This window comes from Aulonocara stuartgranti, assembly GCF_965226115.1.
Source record: "Aulonocara stuartgranti genome assembly, chromosome: 2".
Lineage (NCBI taxonomy): Eukaryota > Metazoa > Chordata > Actinopteri > Cichliformes > Cichlidae > Aulonocara > Aulonocara stuartgranti.
This window is the reverse complement of record NC_138940.1, coordinates 16,074,193-16,092,000: the sequence shown is the minus strand read 5'-3', so window position 1 is coordinate 16,092,000 and position 17,808 is coordinate 16,074,193. Positions and strand designations below refer to the sequence as shown.

Below are 17,808 nucleotides of genomic sequence, written 5' to 3'. Positions count from 1 at the left end.
GATTCAGGAGATGATGGACAACCTGGGTGACGGGTGGTGGGGTATTACATCTTGCTCACTCTTGCTGCAGTGTGCTTTAGTGTTTTAGCAGTAGTGCAGCAGTGCCATCATGTGTCTCAAGTGGTGTATCAAGAATATCTCTGAAACTGAAGCTTGCTTCTACTGTCAAAAGCCCTCATGTTAGGTATCCCAGGTTTTGCTCGATTTTTTTTTAGCATTCTTTTAATTATATATGTCATAACATTTAAAAAGTAAAGAAAATGTCACTTAATACTTTCTTCATACATTCAGGAATTTCTTATAGACATTAAGACCTGGATGACCTTTAATTTCCTGGTTCTAAATTCAGATAAAACTGAGGTTAGCTGTATTTGACCAGGATATGATATGTTAATGAAATATATGGGACTGCTTTCTTACATTTGCACAATATCTCTAAAATTAGAAGCATCCTGTCTCAGAATGATGCTGAAAAACTAGTTCATGCATTCATAATTTCTAGGCTGGACAATTCTAATTCATTATTATCAGGCTACCCTAAAAAAATATTGAAAAGCCTTCAGTTGAATCACATTGCAGCAGCGTAAGTACTGACAGGCACTAGAGTGCATAATTCTTCCATATTAACTTCTGTTCATTGGCTCCCTGTTAAACCCAGAATCAAATTTAAAATCCTTCTCTTCACATACAAGATCTTGAATAATCAGGCCCCATCTTATCTTAAAGACTTCGTAGTCTTTGACTGCTGGTAAAAGTAAACCATAGACTGCTAGTTTACTTTTTGTCATAAGATATAGAACTGGGGTCAGAGCCTTCAAATCTGAAGCTCTTCTTCTGGAACCAGCTCTCAGTTTGGATTTGGGAGATGACACCCTCTCTGTGTTTAAGATTAAGCTTAACAATGTTCATTTTGGGGGGTTACTCCCACTAGGTTTATATCTGGGACTCTCCACCATTTGACCTTAGAACTGAAGAAGCTTCTCGGATGAGAGGTGAAACGTCTTCAAGTAACTCAAAGAAGTTCAGACGCTTTTCTTTGCAAGCTCCTTTGACTACGATGACCTGGATGACTGGGAACCTTCACAGACAATGTTCATTTTGATGAATCATTTAATTAGGGCTGGATCAGGTGACCCTGGTTCTGCTGCAGGTTTCTTCCCATTGTCACCAAGTGCTTGGTCATAGGGTACTGTCAGATTGTTGAGTTTATTTCTGTTTTATTGTAGGGCACTATACAAATAAAATTGAATTGAATTAAATACATTCACATCTAATACTGTTAAGATTTGTAACTGGACTGCCCTGCAGTGCAAATAAAATGGAGGAAGAGATGGGAAAATGAGCAAAGAAAAAATAAATGAAAGGTACAAGGATGAGGATAAAACAGAATAAGTAAGAGACAGATCAAAAGAGCAAGACAGATGATCCTCCTTGTGTGTCTGCTACACCTTGTGTGATTGTATCCTTTGTTCATATTTTGACCTATCTGTGCTGCAATTCTATCACCACCACCGTGTTCCACAGATTGTATAAGATTGTTACCCTAGAAAGCAGCATTTTGCTGCCCTATAATGCTTCTCATATAAAGCAACAAAGCTGTAATTTGTTTTCATCCTGGTTGTCATTGTGATCTTTAGCAAACTGCAGACTGTGGACAGTAATTTTCCTTTTGAAGAGCAAAGCTTTCTCCCTGATGCCCTGATGTGTACATCTTTGTTTTTGAGTGAGAAAAGTTTCTTAGAAGTTACCTTAGATTCACTAAGGTAACTTCTAAGAAACTTAGAACTTCTCACTAAATTCCAGTTTAAGTGATATTCCACTGACAGTAGGGTACGATTGAGAATGAAGAATTGAAGGGTAAAAACAAATGGCTGGCAGCAGAAGAAAGCTTGTCAGAAAAATAAAGGGTTCTCTCTATCATCACACTGTAACACAACACTGTAAATTTCATGGATTAGTCTGTCCAGGTAGGAAGCATAAACCATTCTGAATCTAAAAAGCTAAACTAGGGAAAAAATAAGCCATGATCAAGTGTTCCCTTAACTTCCTGAGAAGCCATGTGTCCTTTGACCCCTGCTGACTATGTTATGGATTTAGACAGTCATCTGCACAATAAGGTCTGCCTTAGCCCAGGCTACACCACTCCTCTGTCCTTTGTACATGTGCACCCACTATGCTAAAAACCTACTAGCAAGCAGGATAGGATCACAATGTATGTTACCCTGTTAAGTGACACATTATAAGTAAGTGTTCTTTGTGAAACAGAAAACTCTAAAAAATAAACCCGATCTAAACCAGGTCCCACATCTACTTTGAGGTAGAAGTAAACGAGGAACAGAAAACACCACTACCTCACTCGAAGTTTATATTTAGTTGCTGTTTAGTTATTAGATACCTATAGCCATTACAGAGAATATGTAAACCCATGTGTACAGCAGTTAATTTAAAACGTGCTTCAGTCTACATGAAGCTGCATCAATTATTCAAATATTCTGATACTTCGGATATATTCTAGGCAGAGGGTTTCAACCAGCCTGATTTCATTAACCTTCCAAAATGTACATCCAAAGTTATAGTTAAGTAAATTTTTACTTGGACCATAATATGGCATACAATCTTTTTTGTTAGCTAGCTCTGCCTACTAATAACTCGGCTGATACTCTGTTTAATGATGGCCATGAGATCTGTGTTTTATTTACCTGTTTGTCTGAATGTTACCTTTTCTGTTAGGATACATTTCACTCCACTTTATAATTTTCACAAATTTGTAAAAATGCCAGATTAAATAAAAAAATAACTTGTTTTTATTATTATTATTTATTTATTTACTTAAACATTTGATTGTATCAATGACCATTTGACTTGACTAGCATTAATCTGGACAATCCTGACACTTTTACAGCTTCTGAGATAAGAAGAAAAAATCTTTTTCACACATGATTGTAGGGCTGCACGATTAATCGTTAGAAAATCGCGATCTCGATTCATACTTATGTGCGATCTCATTTCCAAATGACAACGATTAAAAAAAAACAAAAAAAAAACGACGACGACGACGATTGTACCGCATTTTGATCCGGGACTATGGGCTCAAAATGTGGTCATAAATATTTTGTACTTGTAAATCGGTTTTGTACTTGTAAATCAGGATTTGTATGTGTAAAAAAAATTTGTGTGTGCGTAAAAAAGATTTGTGTGTGGACTTAGCCAAAAAAACCCCTGCAAGTTACAAGTACGAATTTTGACCCTATTTTTCTTCCTTTCATCTGATTGGTCAATGTCATGTCAATCACAAATGTAACAATCCAATCAGAGAACAGATGGGTTTGGCTGTCGGAGGGGCGCTTTTTTGAACTGTTGTTTTCCCACAGTGAAACGTCTGTCTGTTTCACTGTGGGAAGTGTTACAAACAGCTGATCGGATCGGCAAAGCGTGTTTCTGGAATATTATGTTTTTGTTCCTGCAAGCGCTTTTTATGCAATTTTTGCAAAGCTATATGTGGAAGGAAACCGTGACCGAGGACAAGCTGGTGGCATAAGAAGTAAGCACAACTCCTCCGGTTTCCTCCTAATTTTAGAGATGTTGCTCAAACGGAAGAAAGCAGTCTTACGTATTTGTTTAATATGTGTGTTGAAGGACATGTCCTGGTCAAAAATCACACCAAGGTTCCTCACAGTGTTACTGGTAACCCTATCACGGGCAAGGTGAACTGTTCTGGAACTGGAACTGGGGCTTTAGCCAAAGTGGAGGGAAAGCTGACAATGAAGAGACACTTTCAACAATGTAGCCTCTCTCAGGCAGGGTTTCTTGCATGTTTTTAAGCTAGTCTTCAGAAATAGATCCCAGAGCTTCTTAAAGGACATTTCAATAACCTGTCTTTTGTTCTCTTCTCTGTCAATATGGTCTCGCACTTCTACAATAATACCGAAGTTTATGTTTTGGGGACTCCAATCTATGACCAATACTGTACCATTGTGTGTTTCAGTATCCAGGTATACTTCTACTGTCATGTTCTGTCATGTTGTAGACACAGTAAAACGCAATGTACCTCTTTTTATGATTTTCTGCATATATACTGAGGATGATTTGAACCAAAACCAATGATTTTCAACAGTAGATGGAAGTGAAGTCCTATATCAGGTCTTTTCTTATCTTAAGGGAATTACTTAAGGATACTGTTCATCTGGTGTAGATAGTTTTCAGTTCTTCGTATGTTCTACTTCTTATTTTTTTAAGGGCACACTGCGTACTATTGTGGAAAATTAATTTTATGGCTTTCAGACTGTTTTATCTTTAGTGTTTTTATTAGAAATTATGTTTTGCGACAGAAAATATTTGTTTTTTGAGAGAGCCCTGTGAAATTTTGATCAAGTCATAGCTCAGTTGTATTTAATTTATTTGGAAGGGACCTTTGGAAAAACTGTAAGACAAAACACTTTGTGTCCTCTCATTAAGATCATTATGATTTATTGTTTAATGTTTATCCAGCTTAGCTATTTCAGTGATGAGTCCACCCAAGTTTATGTTGGACCCTTGCTATGCTTTTTCCCTTCATTTGTCATATTCTGGATTGATAAAGGCTGTCAACTTGTCCAGGGTGTACACTACATAAAAAGGTTATGCTACTTATGCAGGCATGGTTATTGTTTTGTTACTTAAGAGTAATGGAGATTTTTGTTTTTATTATTTTTATTGTGATAGTTTTGTACTCACTTGTTATTAACTATTGTGGTTACCATTTCTAACCACAGCCCATCAACTCTACACTCTATAATTTGCAAAAAGCCATTATGGATTGCACAAAGCCTGTGATTAACATATAACATACTCTAATTTTATATTGTTGAAAAATCCAATAATGGATGTAATTAGTGATGACTGACAAAATAAAAGATATTACTTTTATACATGCCCTAATATCAGTTATTGGAATTTAATGGCTCTCAAGTAAAATAGGATAACAAAATTGTACTAGCAGTGCCCAAAAATAAAAATATTTTGCAATCTCCTTTGGCATAATCGTTTTTTTTTCTCTAACATCATTGCAGACTCATTCGGCAAATTCTAATTACAGTAGAATCTTGTAATTATACTGTAGATCAATGGTTCATTAAGGGTTTTAGTGCACTACACACATAGCTGCTATTGTTATACTGAGGTTTCCTGCTGAATTTCCTAACCTGAAATACACAATATCAGAGGATGTTATGACACAAGAAGCACCAGGATCAGATTCAACTCAGCAGGTGAAGCTGGAGATTGTTTGATTGATCACATTGCAGGCTCAGTTGAGAAGAACAACTTTCTGCAGTGCAACTCGAATATCTGGCTGATGTAAGAGAATCACAATATTTTAGCCAATAGAGTCTGAAGGAAGCAGCAAACCAATTTCCTAGGGAAACCCTGCACATGTATGCCTCAGGCATATCTTCATTTATATTTTTACTGTCACTGAAACAAAGTGCTGCTCCAGCACTCTAAAATCATATTATCGTGCCTGTGAGCTTTGTGTTAGTGTTTTATTTGATGTCACAGTCAGCAGATTTTCTTGATTTGTTTAATTCTGTTACACAATTTAAACTGTCTCACTTTTTGAGTGAGTACACTATAAAAACTTTTTTTGAACATATGCACATTTTAGATCAAAGTGTCACGATCAGGTTCATTGTTATTGCTGAGGTACATTGAAACTCTTTAGAAAAAACACAAAATCGTGCAAAAAAATAAAAAATGACATGAGTCTTCACATATTTCCTTAACAGAGTAGATCTCACAAGAAAATCACATTGATGTTTTCGCCTGGGTGACATTTTCCAGATTTCAGTGCACTTTTCGAGTCACTCTCCTGTTAGTCCTTTTCACTGCAGCCCTGGCATTATGTCATCTTTCTGCTACATGTTTTCTACAAATAATGAGGACATGCACTGTTTCATTGTGGTGTCAAAAATCACATACACCAAGTGGGATTTTTTGATCATAAGGAGAGAACTGTTCACACTGCTGTGACTTATTCTTAACAGTTTCATGACACCTTCCTTATTTTTACCTTCTTAACATATTAAAGCTGATTAGGAACCTACAGTATCTAGCTTAGGCTTAGCCTAGATGGGTGATTGAGGTGGATGTCTCAGGTATAGTCAACCTCTTAACATCCACTAGGTTATACTTTTTTAAAATTATTATTATTATTAGCAGTCCTTTATATATATATATATATATATATATATATATATATATATATATATATATATAAACACCCAGCACGCCCCTGCGGGCGGTTTATCCTTCAAGCTCGGGTCCTCTACCAGAGGCCTGGGAGCTTGAGGGTCCTGCGCAGTATCTTAGCTGTTCCCAGGACTGCGCTCTTCTGGACAGAGATCTCCGATGTTGTTCCCGGGATCTGCTGGAGCCACTCGCCTAGCTTGGGAGTCACCGCACCTAGTGCTCCAATTACCACGGGGACCACCGTTACCTTCACCCTCCACATCCTCTCGAGCTCTTCTCTGAGCCCTTGGTATTTCTCCAGCTTCTCGTGTTCCTTCTTCCTGATATTGCTGTCATTCGGAACCCCTACATCGATCACTACGGCCGTCTTCTTCTGTTTGTCTACCACCACTATGTCCGGTTGGTTAGCCACCACCATTTTGTCCGTCTGTATCTGGAAGTCCCACAGGATCTTAGCTCGGTCATTCTCCACCACCCTTGGGGGCATCTCCCATTTTGACCTCGGGACTTCCAGGTTATACTCGGCACAGATGTTCCTGTACACTATGCCGGCCACTTGGTTATGGCGTTCCATGTATGCCTTGCCTGCTAGCATCTTGCACCCTGCTGTTATGTGCTGGATTGTCTCTGGGGCATCTTTACACAGCCTGCACCTGGGGTCTTGCCTGGTGTGATAGACCCCAGCCTCTATGGATCTTGTGCTCAGAGCTTGTTCTTGTGCTGCCATGATTAGTGCTTCTGTGCTGTCTTTCAGTCCAGCTTTGTCCAGCCACTGGTAGGATTTCTGGATATCAGCCACCTCCTCTATCTGCCGGTGGTACATACCGTGCAGGGGCCTGTCCTTCCATGATGGTTCCTCGTCTCCCTCCTCTTTCTTGGGTTTCTGCTGCCTGAGGTATTCACTGAGCACTCGGTCAGTTGGGGCCATCTTCCCAATGTATTCTTGGATGTTCGTTGTCTCATCCTGGACTGTGGTGCTGACACTCACCAGTCCCCGGCCCCCTTCCTTCCGCTTAGCGTACAGCCTCAGGGTGCTGGATTTGGGGTGAAACCCTCCATGCATGGTAAGGAGCTTTCTTGTCTTTATGTCAGTGGCTTCTATCTCCTCCTTTGGCCAGCCTATTACCCCAGCAGGGTACCTGATCACGGGCAGGGCGTACGTGTTGATGGCCCGGATCTTGTTCTTACCATTCAGCTGACTCCTCAGGACTTGCCTGACCCTCTGCAGGTACTTGGTGGTTGCAGCTTTTCTAGCTTTTTACATATATATACATATATATATATATATATATATATATATATATATGTAAAAATCTCATTGAGATTAAAAATCTAATTTCCTTAGAAAGACATCGTTGGCAGCAAATGTCAGGTTAACTGTGACTTATCCATGGTTAGGCATATGCTCAGGTTTTGGTTAACATCTGCTTTTTGCCTATATCAAACTTGCAAATGGAAATGCTTTACAGAAAAAGTGGAATGCCAAAATGACGTGATTTGTTTCTTCAGTTTCAGGGCTCAGTCACTAGATTCAGGTCACACTGAAAAGCACATTAAGTCCATTTATCTTAAATGATATCAAACTCAGAGTCAGGAGGAGAGACTACCCAGGGCATTGACTCAGGCTTGAAGAATCATTAGCCAAAGAGCATCCAGTTTCACAGTCAGGTGCAACTGAAAATGCTCCGCTCAAGGTTGCGTAACAGGACATATTTTATCCTATCCATGGTCACCAATGGACACCTGATTGGTCACCTGATTGATGTGAAGATGCTATTGCTTCTCCGAAACCTTCCTATACATATTCTTTTCTGAATTACGTATCAATGCCAACCTTTTGGATCATTTGATCCATAAGTGTAGGTGAGCAAAGATTTCTTCTCTTCTAGTCTAAAGGTACATTATTGCCATATACTGGGCAAAGGGTTGGAGGAGAAGACAATTTTTTCACTCAGTTTGCTTTATTTATTTCTCACACTTTACTACCTTTTCAGACCACAGAGTGGCAGTAGAGGTTTGTTAAATTGTCTAAACATGAAGTAAAGCTATAAAACCATCTCCAATACATTTTGCAGCATTGCAGTCTAACCTGCATTCGCGCCCTCTCCCAGTCTCTCTTCTCTCTCCCTCTTTGTGTCTTTGCTACTTTCTTCTTACTTGTTTCTCATGTTGACCACATACAATACATCTTCCTCTCTGGAGCAAACCACTTTATATACAACATAGCTATCTGGTCACCAGCACTTAGATGCCACAGTAGTCTGCAACTTTAATATGGAGTGGCATTTGAATATAGATGGCGTGTACTGTATGACTGTGTGTGTGTGTGTGTGTGTGTGTTGTAACATGCTCTATCTCACTCTTCCTGCTGCAGTTTCCTCCTTGTCATATATCATGTCCAGCCTGGCTCCTAGCCATTGCAGTATCTACAGTGGGGCAAAAAAGTATTTAGTCAGCCACCGATTGTGCAAGTTCCCCCATTTAAAATCATGACAGAGGTCAGTAATTTGCACCAGAGGTACACTTCAACTGTGAGAGACAGAATGTGAAAAAAAAAAAAATCCATGAATCCACATGGTAGGATTTGTAAAGAATTTATTCGTAAATCAGGGTGGAAAATAAGTATTTGGTCAGTAACAAAAATACAACTCAATACTTTGTAACATAACCTTTGTTGGCAATAACAGAGGTCAAACGTTTACTATAGGTCTTTACCAGGTTTGCACACACAGTAGCTGGTATTTTGGCCCATTCCTCCATGCAGATCTTCTCGAGAGCAGTGATGTTTTGGGGCTGTCGCCGAGCAACACGGACTTTCAACTCCCGCCACAGATTTTCTATGGGGTTGAGGTCTGGAGACTGGCTAGGCCACTCCAGGACTTTCAAATGCTTCTTACGGAGCCACTCCTTTGTTGCCCGGGCGGTGTGTTTTGGATCATTGTCATGTTGGAAGACCCAGCCTCGTTTCATCTTCAAAGTTCTCACTGATGGAAGGAGGTTTTGGCTCAAAATCCCACGATACATGGCCCCATTCATTCTGTCCTTAACACGGATCAGTCGTCCTGTCCCCTTGGCAGAAAAACAGCCCCATAGCATGATGTTTCCACCCCCATGCTTCACAGTAGGTATGGTGTTCTTGGATTGCAACTCAGTATTCTTCTTCCTCCAAACACAACAAGTTGAGTTTATACCAAAAAGTTCTACTTTGGTTTCATCTGACCACATGACATTCTCCCAATCCTCTGCTGTATCATCCATGTGCTCTCTGGCAAACTTCAGACGGGCCTGGACATGCACTGGCGTTCAGCAGCGGAACACGTCTGGCACTGCGGGATTTGATTCCCTGCCGTTGTAGTGTGTTACTGATGGTGACCTTTGTTACTTTGGTCCCAGCTCTCTGCAGGTCATTCACCAGGTCCCCCCGTGTGGTTCTGGGATCTTTGCTCACCGTTCTCATGATCATTTTGACCCCACGGGATGAGATCTTGCGTGGAGCCCCAGATCGAGGGAGATTATCAGTGGTCTTGTATGTCTTCCATTTTCTGATGATTGCTCCCACAGTTGATTTTTTCACACCAAGCTGCTTGCCTATTGTAGATTCACTCCTCCCAGTCTGGTGCAGGTCTACAATACTTTTCCTGGTGTCCTTCGAAAGCTCTTTGGTCTTGGCCATGGCGGTGTTTGGAGTCTGACTGTTTGAGGCTGCGGACAGGTGTCTTTTATACAGATGATGAGTTCAAACAGGTGCCATTCATACAGGTAACGAGTGGGGGACAGAAAAGCTTCTTACAGAAGACGTTACAGGTCTGTGAGAGCCAGAGATTTTCCATGTTTGAGGTGACCAAATACTTATTTTCCACCCTAATTTACGAATAAATTCTTTACAAATCCTACCATGTGAATTCATGGATTTTTTTTCACATTCTGTCTCTCACAGTTGAAGTGTACCTCTGGTGCAAATTACTGACCTCTGTCATCATTTTAAGTGGGGGAACTTGCACAATCGGTGGCTGACTAAATACTTTTTTGCCCCACTGTATACTCTATTAAGTAAACAGTCAGGGCAGTGCTTAGCAGCACAGCGTATGCTGCATGATGCCAGCACAATGTGTGCAGTTTCACACCCACCCATTCGTTCCCTTTCCCCACTACTTAGACAGCATTTCCAACTGTGTCTGTACCCATATATTATGTCTACATCCTTTTTACAAGAAGCAGAATCTACTAAAGTAGAGTATAAAGACCATCTGTTAGCAAGCAGCTTTACAACCTCATGCTATATGAAGACTTTTCTAAAACAATCATGGGAAAGGGAATCAATTTACCCAAAGTACACTCTGCAGTACTAAACATACATTAGTGTAAAATGTTGTTAATTAAAAAAAGAGATTCAAAGTTCCCCAAATTGACCAATGCTATCACAATTATGAAGAAACAAGTTCTATGACATTGTCCAAAACATCTACACATTGTGTTAAAGAGAGACAGTACCCCCCAATATTAAAACAGGGCCTGGCTGTACTTTCCTGTAATATGAATATTCCACAAGATGGTGCAGTGAAACAATGTGCCGTTTATGTATTTTATGTATTGTTAAAATTGGCAAGGTTCAGTTACAAGTACTTTACAAGTACTTTTAAACATGATGCAAGGACATAATATTCATTTATAGTCACTGCTATAAACACTAGCACTTGAGAGGCCTCAGCTACAGTTTTACATGTACATAGTTTAAAGACAATGGGAGGCAGGGCCTTCAGTTACAAGTTGCAAAAAAACTGGCATTGAAATAAAGACAATGCATTTGCTCGTCACAGTAGTGGAAGACCTAACACACAGTAATCCTGTTTCTCAAAAACTAATTTCATTCACCTAATTCAAAAAGAGTTACTGGACGTAATCCAGTATAAGATATGAGCATGTTAACAGTAAGTCTTTGTTTTCCATTCTTTGAAAAGTTGGTAAATTTTTATGATGTATTGTGCTCTAGTTTTATTGTTCCACTTCTCTTATCCAGTGTTGCTCAGTTGAAAGACTTTAAGACCAAAAGAAAGTAGAATTTATTTCTGAGTGTTGTGTTGATTTTGATAATCATTCAGGCATCAAACAGATTATACTTATATATATATACTTGTAATATGTTTCAGACAATAATATCTTTTCTCTATAATTCATTCTTTTCAAAGGTGACATTTGTGCCACTTTTAAAGTTTTTACAACCAGAATGACTCATGGGAAAGTTCAACAATCACAAATTAAGCTGCTGATGATGTGAGCATGCAGGTGTTTGATGCCAATCAGCAATAATCACCTTTTAGTGTAGCTACCACTTTTCCAAAATCGCCCCCAAATGCACCCCCCCCCCCCCCCCCAACACACACACAGACCTACACACAAACCTGTCTGCCTATTTGCACACCACAGAGTTGAATTCATTTATGCTGACACATCATTCAATTAGACCAAAATAGAGGACACTGAGTCAGAGCTTTCCAGAAATGATCTGTAACAACAAGACACCCTTTCTACTGGAAAGTTAGAAGACTGAAAGAAAGAGTTCTGCTGCCCCGTAGCACAAAATGTCAATAATATACAGCGTTTTCACAGGTCTGAATTATTGATCAGTGTCAAGGACTTTACCTGCAACAGCTGGGGGTTAAGGATTCTGCCATTCACAACTCACATTATACAGAAAGTTATTTTAATAGTGTATTAAAGTCCTTTCTGTTTTATCAACTGTGTCTAAGTGGGGTGCAGTACTTGTTTAAATCAGTGGCTGTTCTACACCTCTGAGAACATCTGAGTAGCAGAATATCATGGAACAGTCCAGCTCAGAAGAAATGAATGCATGAACTCTGAGACAGAATGTTTCTAATTTCAGTGATATTGTACAGATGAAAACAGCATTCCCGCATATTTTTGATCAAGATATGTCCTTTAATGTATGAAAACAACAAATAACTCCCAGGTTCCTCACTGGGGACCAAAGAAATGCCATCCCGTTACTTTAGACATCCAGATTTAATGTAAGATCTTTAGGGAACAATATACAGAGATCTGAGTTTTGTCTGAATTTAGGATGCCTTTACATTTTTAAGACATATATTTTCTTTGAGAAGACAACACTACAGCAACCAGTCTTATGGAACTCAATGAGAATCTCATACACCCCAAGGGCCTGGCCAGTGGAGAGTGGCTTTTTCACTACTTCACTGACATCAGTCACAGTGGGCAATTAATTGCCAGACTCTGTTTTCACTGTAGAAGGTGTGTCATTGGGGTTGAGTAGTTCCTTGAAGTATTACTTCTACCACATGGTGGAATTATTTCCTCAGCTGTAGGCAGCAGCACTCTGTCCCCACCTGTATACAGTGTGAGCAGCATGCTGGTTCCCCTTACTGATGTTGTAGTGTGGCTGGTTAGGTGTTAAGTGTTGCCTGTTTTTCTTTGTTCCTCTAACCTTTTTTTTGTAGGCGTCAGGTAGAGTTGCTGGGCTGGCTCCTCTTGCTGGATCCATCCTTGAGAGGAGTTTCCCCACAGTTCCTTCCTTCCTGCATGTGCTTCACATTTAGTAATCCAGCGATGGGTATATCAAGGTCGCAGGAGTTCTTTGCCAAATCATCATCACCATTATGAATGTTAAGCTACTTTTGCTGCCTGTTTTTACACACTAGTTGCCTGCTTCCACCTCTCTTGGAAACTTTGCTGCCTTTGAAACACAATCACCTTCTGGCTGTGGAATCCTCCAGCAAAGCTTTCCCACTTCATCCCCGTTCACTGGAGCCTGTCAAAGGAAAGACTCATCTGCACCAGCCTGCCCACTCTGTGCATGTTGCTCTTACTTCTAGTTTGCCACCACCCACCCACAGACCCTCTCTATGACTCCATTCTGCTGCAACACTGACACACTTTATCAAACTCCTCTCTGTAAACAATATTCCTCTTCTGGACTTCTTATCGCTTCCTATCTCTTCTGTGGCAGGGAAGACACTGTTGGCACCTCCAACTTACTAGTTTTTCACAGTTCACCGTTTGGAGTAAATATTTGGCATGTTTAAGATGTTTATTGACAGTCTCCTCTTTGGGTCCAGTATTTTCCGCATTATGAAACCTGAATCACCAGACAGTTTGACAGTATTGTCTCAAGGTCCTCCAAAACTCTTGATCCATGGCCTCACTGAATTCTATCCACACCCAAATGTTTGCTTCAGCTACTGCTAGGACTGCTGTCCATTTAGCCTGTTGGTACCCGTCAGCTGTCTCCAGAGCCCCATAAGTCAAACAAGCATGATAGGATTCCTTCTTCACCTTGACAGCTACCATCACTTCCCCAAAACCAGATGATAGGCATCTGGTTTTGGGGTCACTGCCAAGATAGGGACCAATCAACTTGCCCCCACAGCTCTATGCAGCAGCTTTGGCAATTGACTTGCAGAACACTCAGACGCAGTGTCCCCAGCCTCCCTCAGAATGCTGTCAAAGTACTGTTGAAGGTAGGAATCGAAGATCTCATAGACCAGGGCCTCTGAAAGATGCCTACCTAATTTGAGCTAACTCCTTCACTGTGTTTTAATCCAGCAGTCCCCAACCTTTTTTGCACCACGGACCGGTTTATGCCCGACATTATTTTCACAAACCGGCCTTTAAGGTGTCCTGGATAAATACAACAAAATAAAACTAGTAAGATTTATTCATAACACAGGTGAAAAGACCCAGGAAAACCGAGCTAACGATAAAAATGATAACAAAAGAACGCTGAAAACCGTTTAAAAACCCTGAAAACCATACATTTCACACCTGAGCCTCAACTCCCGCGGTCTGAGGCCCGGGGCTTGGGGACCGCTGTTTTAATCTACATGTGTAAAATAGCTCACCCTTTTAGATTAAAATAATAATTTGTTGTTTATGACACATTGTTCATGGTTTGGTCTTATCCCAGATGATACAATACTTGAACAGAGCTCCTTCAGGAAGAATAGTGGGTTTATTTACAGTGAAGTAAAACAACAACAGTTCTGTACACAATAAAAGGTGAAGTGAATATACAGCGACTCCAAAATGTTATCTGTGGTCAGTAGTACAGCTCCCGTGAACTCCTCTCCATCCTGATCTCTAGTGACACAAGCACACAGAGAGATGACTAGGCAATCCCGAGAAAACACGTCTATCCAAAATACTTCCATGGCTGTACTACCAATCTTTGCTTAATGCTCCAGCGCTGGCTGATACCCGACCACACTGTTAAATAGACAGCCCCGAGATGGCAGATAATTACTGCCAGCCGGTCAGGTCCGATTAGCTGCAGGTGTGGAAGGCTTCAGTGCGGGAGGGCTTCCGCTTCCATCTCTGTCAAAACGTAAACAAACAAAGGAGGCTGGGAACCATGAGTCAGAATGGACAATGTTCTGCACTGCCATAGCTGAGACTGCTGCTAGGAGCTGCGGCCCCAAGGTGGTTGGTGGATGGATGGGATAATTGTTTATATCACATTTACAGTATTTTTTGGTAACAGTGTAATAATGCAGCTTAATTGTCTATCTTAAAGTCTGTTCTGTAGCAAATGCAGAAAAAAATGTTTTAAGAAGAGCAAATATTTCAATTATTCTAAAGAAAATTATTGTTTCCTTGCAGGACACCAGGAGAGATGAGGACTCCGTCACAGATGGTGTGGTCGGTGAAGATTTGCAGGTTCACTTCCAGGTTCAAGGTCATTGCATTTCCAACTCACATCACTGCCAGTGTAGTAAAGGTAAGTTGAGACAATGTTAAAGATGTTGTAATTTTCAATGGGAAGCAAAACATCCTTAAAACATAACAACATACTAAGCTTCTGTGTTTGAATGCAAAACAAATATGTTGTTTGAGCCTCAGACTGCAGTTGTGGCTGTACAATAAATACATATTATTTTAATTATATCATATTAATTTGAAATACAAAGTTATGGAAAACTTAAACTTAGTAACACAACTGGATTTTAATACAGTTGTTAGGCCCAGACCTCTGCCTGTAGTTCGAGGGGAACTGGAAAACATACAGTCAAGGGGAAAAAGTTCTGAGAATGGGGTGAAATCACCAACACAAAGTCTCTGTCAGAAACATAAAGTGAAGGATTAATTTAACAGAAAAGTATTGTTTATTAGAGATCTAGCATTTATAAGAGTCAAACGAACAATTCTCTCCTCACGAGCTGTTGTAGAGGTGCACCTCAATGGACAAATGTTCCCATAATTCACATCGCAACACCTGGACTGTTTTATTTACTTTTTTTTAGAAAAAAAGAAAAAGGAAAAAAAAGAAAAGAAAGAAAAAACAAACAAAAACAAAAAAAACCCCCAAACAAACAAAAAAAAGCTCCTTTGACTACGATGACCTGGATGACTGAGAACCTTCACAGACAAACAAAAAAAACCTTAGTAACACAATAATTAAATCTGATACTTTGTTTCATTGTAAGGTTATTAGTAAGTTATAAATTTTTCTTAAATTAGTGGTAATAGTGGCAATATACTTCTTAGTTGTTCAGCAGAACAATGTGCAATATTTTGGCAAGTATACTTTTATTAATTCTTTTTTTTTAAAGTTTTGATTGATCTTCACTCCAGCACAAGAAGTTTTTTAAATTCTTACTTTTAAATCGTACTTACATACAGTGTTTATATAAATGTTGTTGTACTAGGAATTTCTTCAAGGATGATAATCCATACTGTGATTTAGCTGCATTCAATTTAAGCAAGAAAAATTAAGCAAAATTAAAAATAGTAAGGTACCACTATTTTTTTTCTGTAGTTGGACTTAAAATGTTAATATCGGTGGATAAACATTTAGTATTGCTCACTCAATCAAGCTTTTCTTAGTACTGTTTGCTTACAATGAATAAATTGTTCTAACTAGCCATCTTTAGTAATTTATGCTATGAGAGTTTGCATATTTTTTTAAACTTTCAGCAAACAGATATAAGATTACATGAATGACTTGAAAATGTGCTTTGAATTTGGAAGGCATGAACTAATGAGTTGGGACATCACATCGAAAAATGCTTCTAAGCTTTGTTCTTGTCAGAAAAAAATTAAATTATTTATTTAATTTCTTATGTACAAAATTCAATATATTTTAGATAACTTTTATGGTTTAACAACCCCCAAAATCCAAGCTTTGTAAACTTTATTTTTGCATGTGCTAGGTACCCGTTTTGTTGATTAAAATGCTAGATGCGACAGTATTGACAGGGGCTAGAAAAATAGAGCATTCTCCTACATTTGCTTCTCTTCACTAGCTCCCTGTTAAATTCAGAATCAAACTTAAAATCCTCCTCCTCACATACAAGAATAATCAAGCGCCATCTCATCTTAAAGACCTCATAGTACCATATCACCCAATAGAGCACTTTGCTCTCAGACTGCTTGCTTGCTTGTAGTTCCTGCAAGTTCCATATTTAAAAGTAGAATGGGAAGCAGAGCCTTCAGGTTTCAGGCTCCTCATTAGTTATTATTAATCTCTTGGTCTCTTCCACAGTGTGACTTTTGTCTTGCCTTCCTCCCCTCAGCCCTAAACCTGTCTCAGGAGATGAGCCTGGTTCCACTGGAGGTTTCTTGCTGTTTAAAGGGAATTTTTTTCTTCCTACTTTCCCCAAGTGCTTCTTAAAGGGAGTCATTTGATTGTTGGGGTTTCTCTCCATTATTGTAGAGGGGAAGAGACCATGTAATAATAATAAATAATGTGTATGTGTTAGTCTACGTAGGGAAATTACGTGGATCTGCATTTAACCCATTCAACCAGTGGGCAGCCACCAATGCAGCGCCCGGGGAGCAGTGTGTAGGGACGGTACCTTGCTCAGGGGTACCTCAGGGTAGCCGTTCAGTGGAACCCCCGATCTTCCGATCATGGGACAAACACTCTACCTACTGAGCTATCCCTGTTTGTTTTCATGCAGAAACTTGTTCATGAGATGCAGACAAATAGTACAAAACAATAGATACATGGATTTTTTATTTTTTTTTGGTATGGTAAATAAAACATTACAGCAGGCAAGATAATCCACTTTGGAAGTTCTAATTTCAGTTTCATAAATGCTCTCTTATGTCACCTCTACATCATCAGCAAAGAGGTGGGCTGTCCTTGGGCCCTACTGTAGAGCCAAAACACCAAACATCAGTAGTTCACCATAATTTTAAAAGGCTCAACTGAGACTAACCTTGGTTCAAGCCTCCCCATATACTGAAACCTTGCCAAATAGAGGGTTTACCCCATCCATTACATTATCTCTCATTAGTGTGCACAATGCTGTATGTTCCTAATCCGAGATAGAGAAAGAAGGAAGTAATGAAAATATGAAAGGTATAATTTACCTGCCACTTCTGGCACTTCTAGCCCTGGTGTAATAAACCCTATTGTAAATATGATATCTGATTTTGCAGCTGCATGTTAATGTGGTGCTGTTTATAGCTGAAGCGATGAGGAAAACTGCCAAGAAGGTGTCTGGGGGGTGCTCTGTACAGAGGTAAGGGGATAAGGTGGAATGAGGAAGTACAGGAAAGCATTCAAAGGAAGAGACTAATAAAAGAAAAATGGGATAGGCAGGGATA

General features: G+C 39.6%; 2 long non-coding RNA genes across 3 annotated transcripts in view; one reads left to right on the top strand and one right to left on the bottom strand.

The window, feature by feature from the left end:
• Nucleotides 1–2,938: 2,938 nt before the first annotated feature.
• LOC309717662 overlaps nucleotides 2,939–17,808 on the top strand; it is a 51,170-nt gene continuing 36,300 nt past the window's right edge. For both annotated transcript variants that reach the window (XR_014279784.1, XR_014279785.1), the window contains exons 1-2: nucleotides 2,939–3,541; nucleotides 14,857–14,974. This is a non-coding gene — a long non-coding RNA (uncharacterized lncRNA). The remainder of the gene's footprint in view (nucleotides 3,542–14,856; nucleotides 14,975–17,808) is intronic.
• The window catches only part of LOC309717652, a 31,741-nt gene continuing 22,736 nt past the window's right edge, over nucleotides 8,804–17,808 (bottom strand). The window contains exon 2 of the long non-coding RNA XR_014279780.1: nucleotides 8,804–8,880. This is a non-coding gene — a long non-coding RNA (uncharacterized lncRNA). The remainder of the gene's footprint in view (nucleotides 8,881–17,808) is intronic.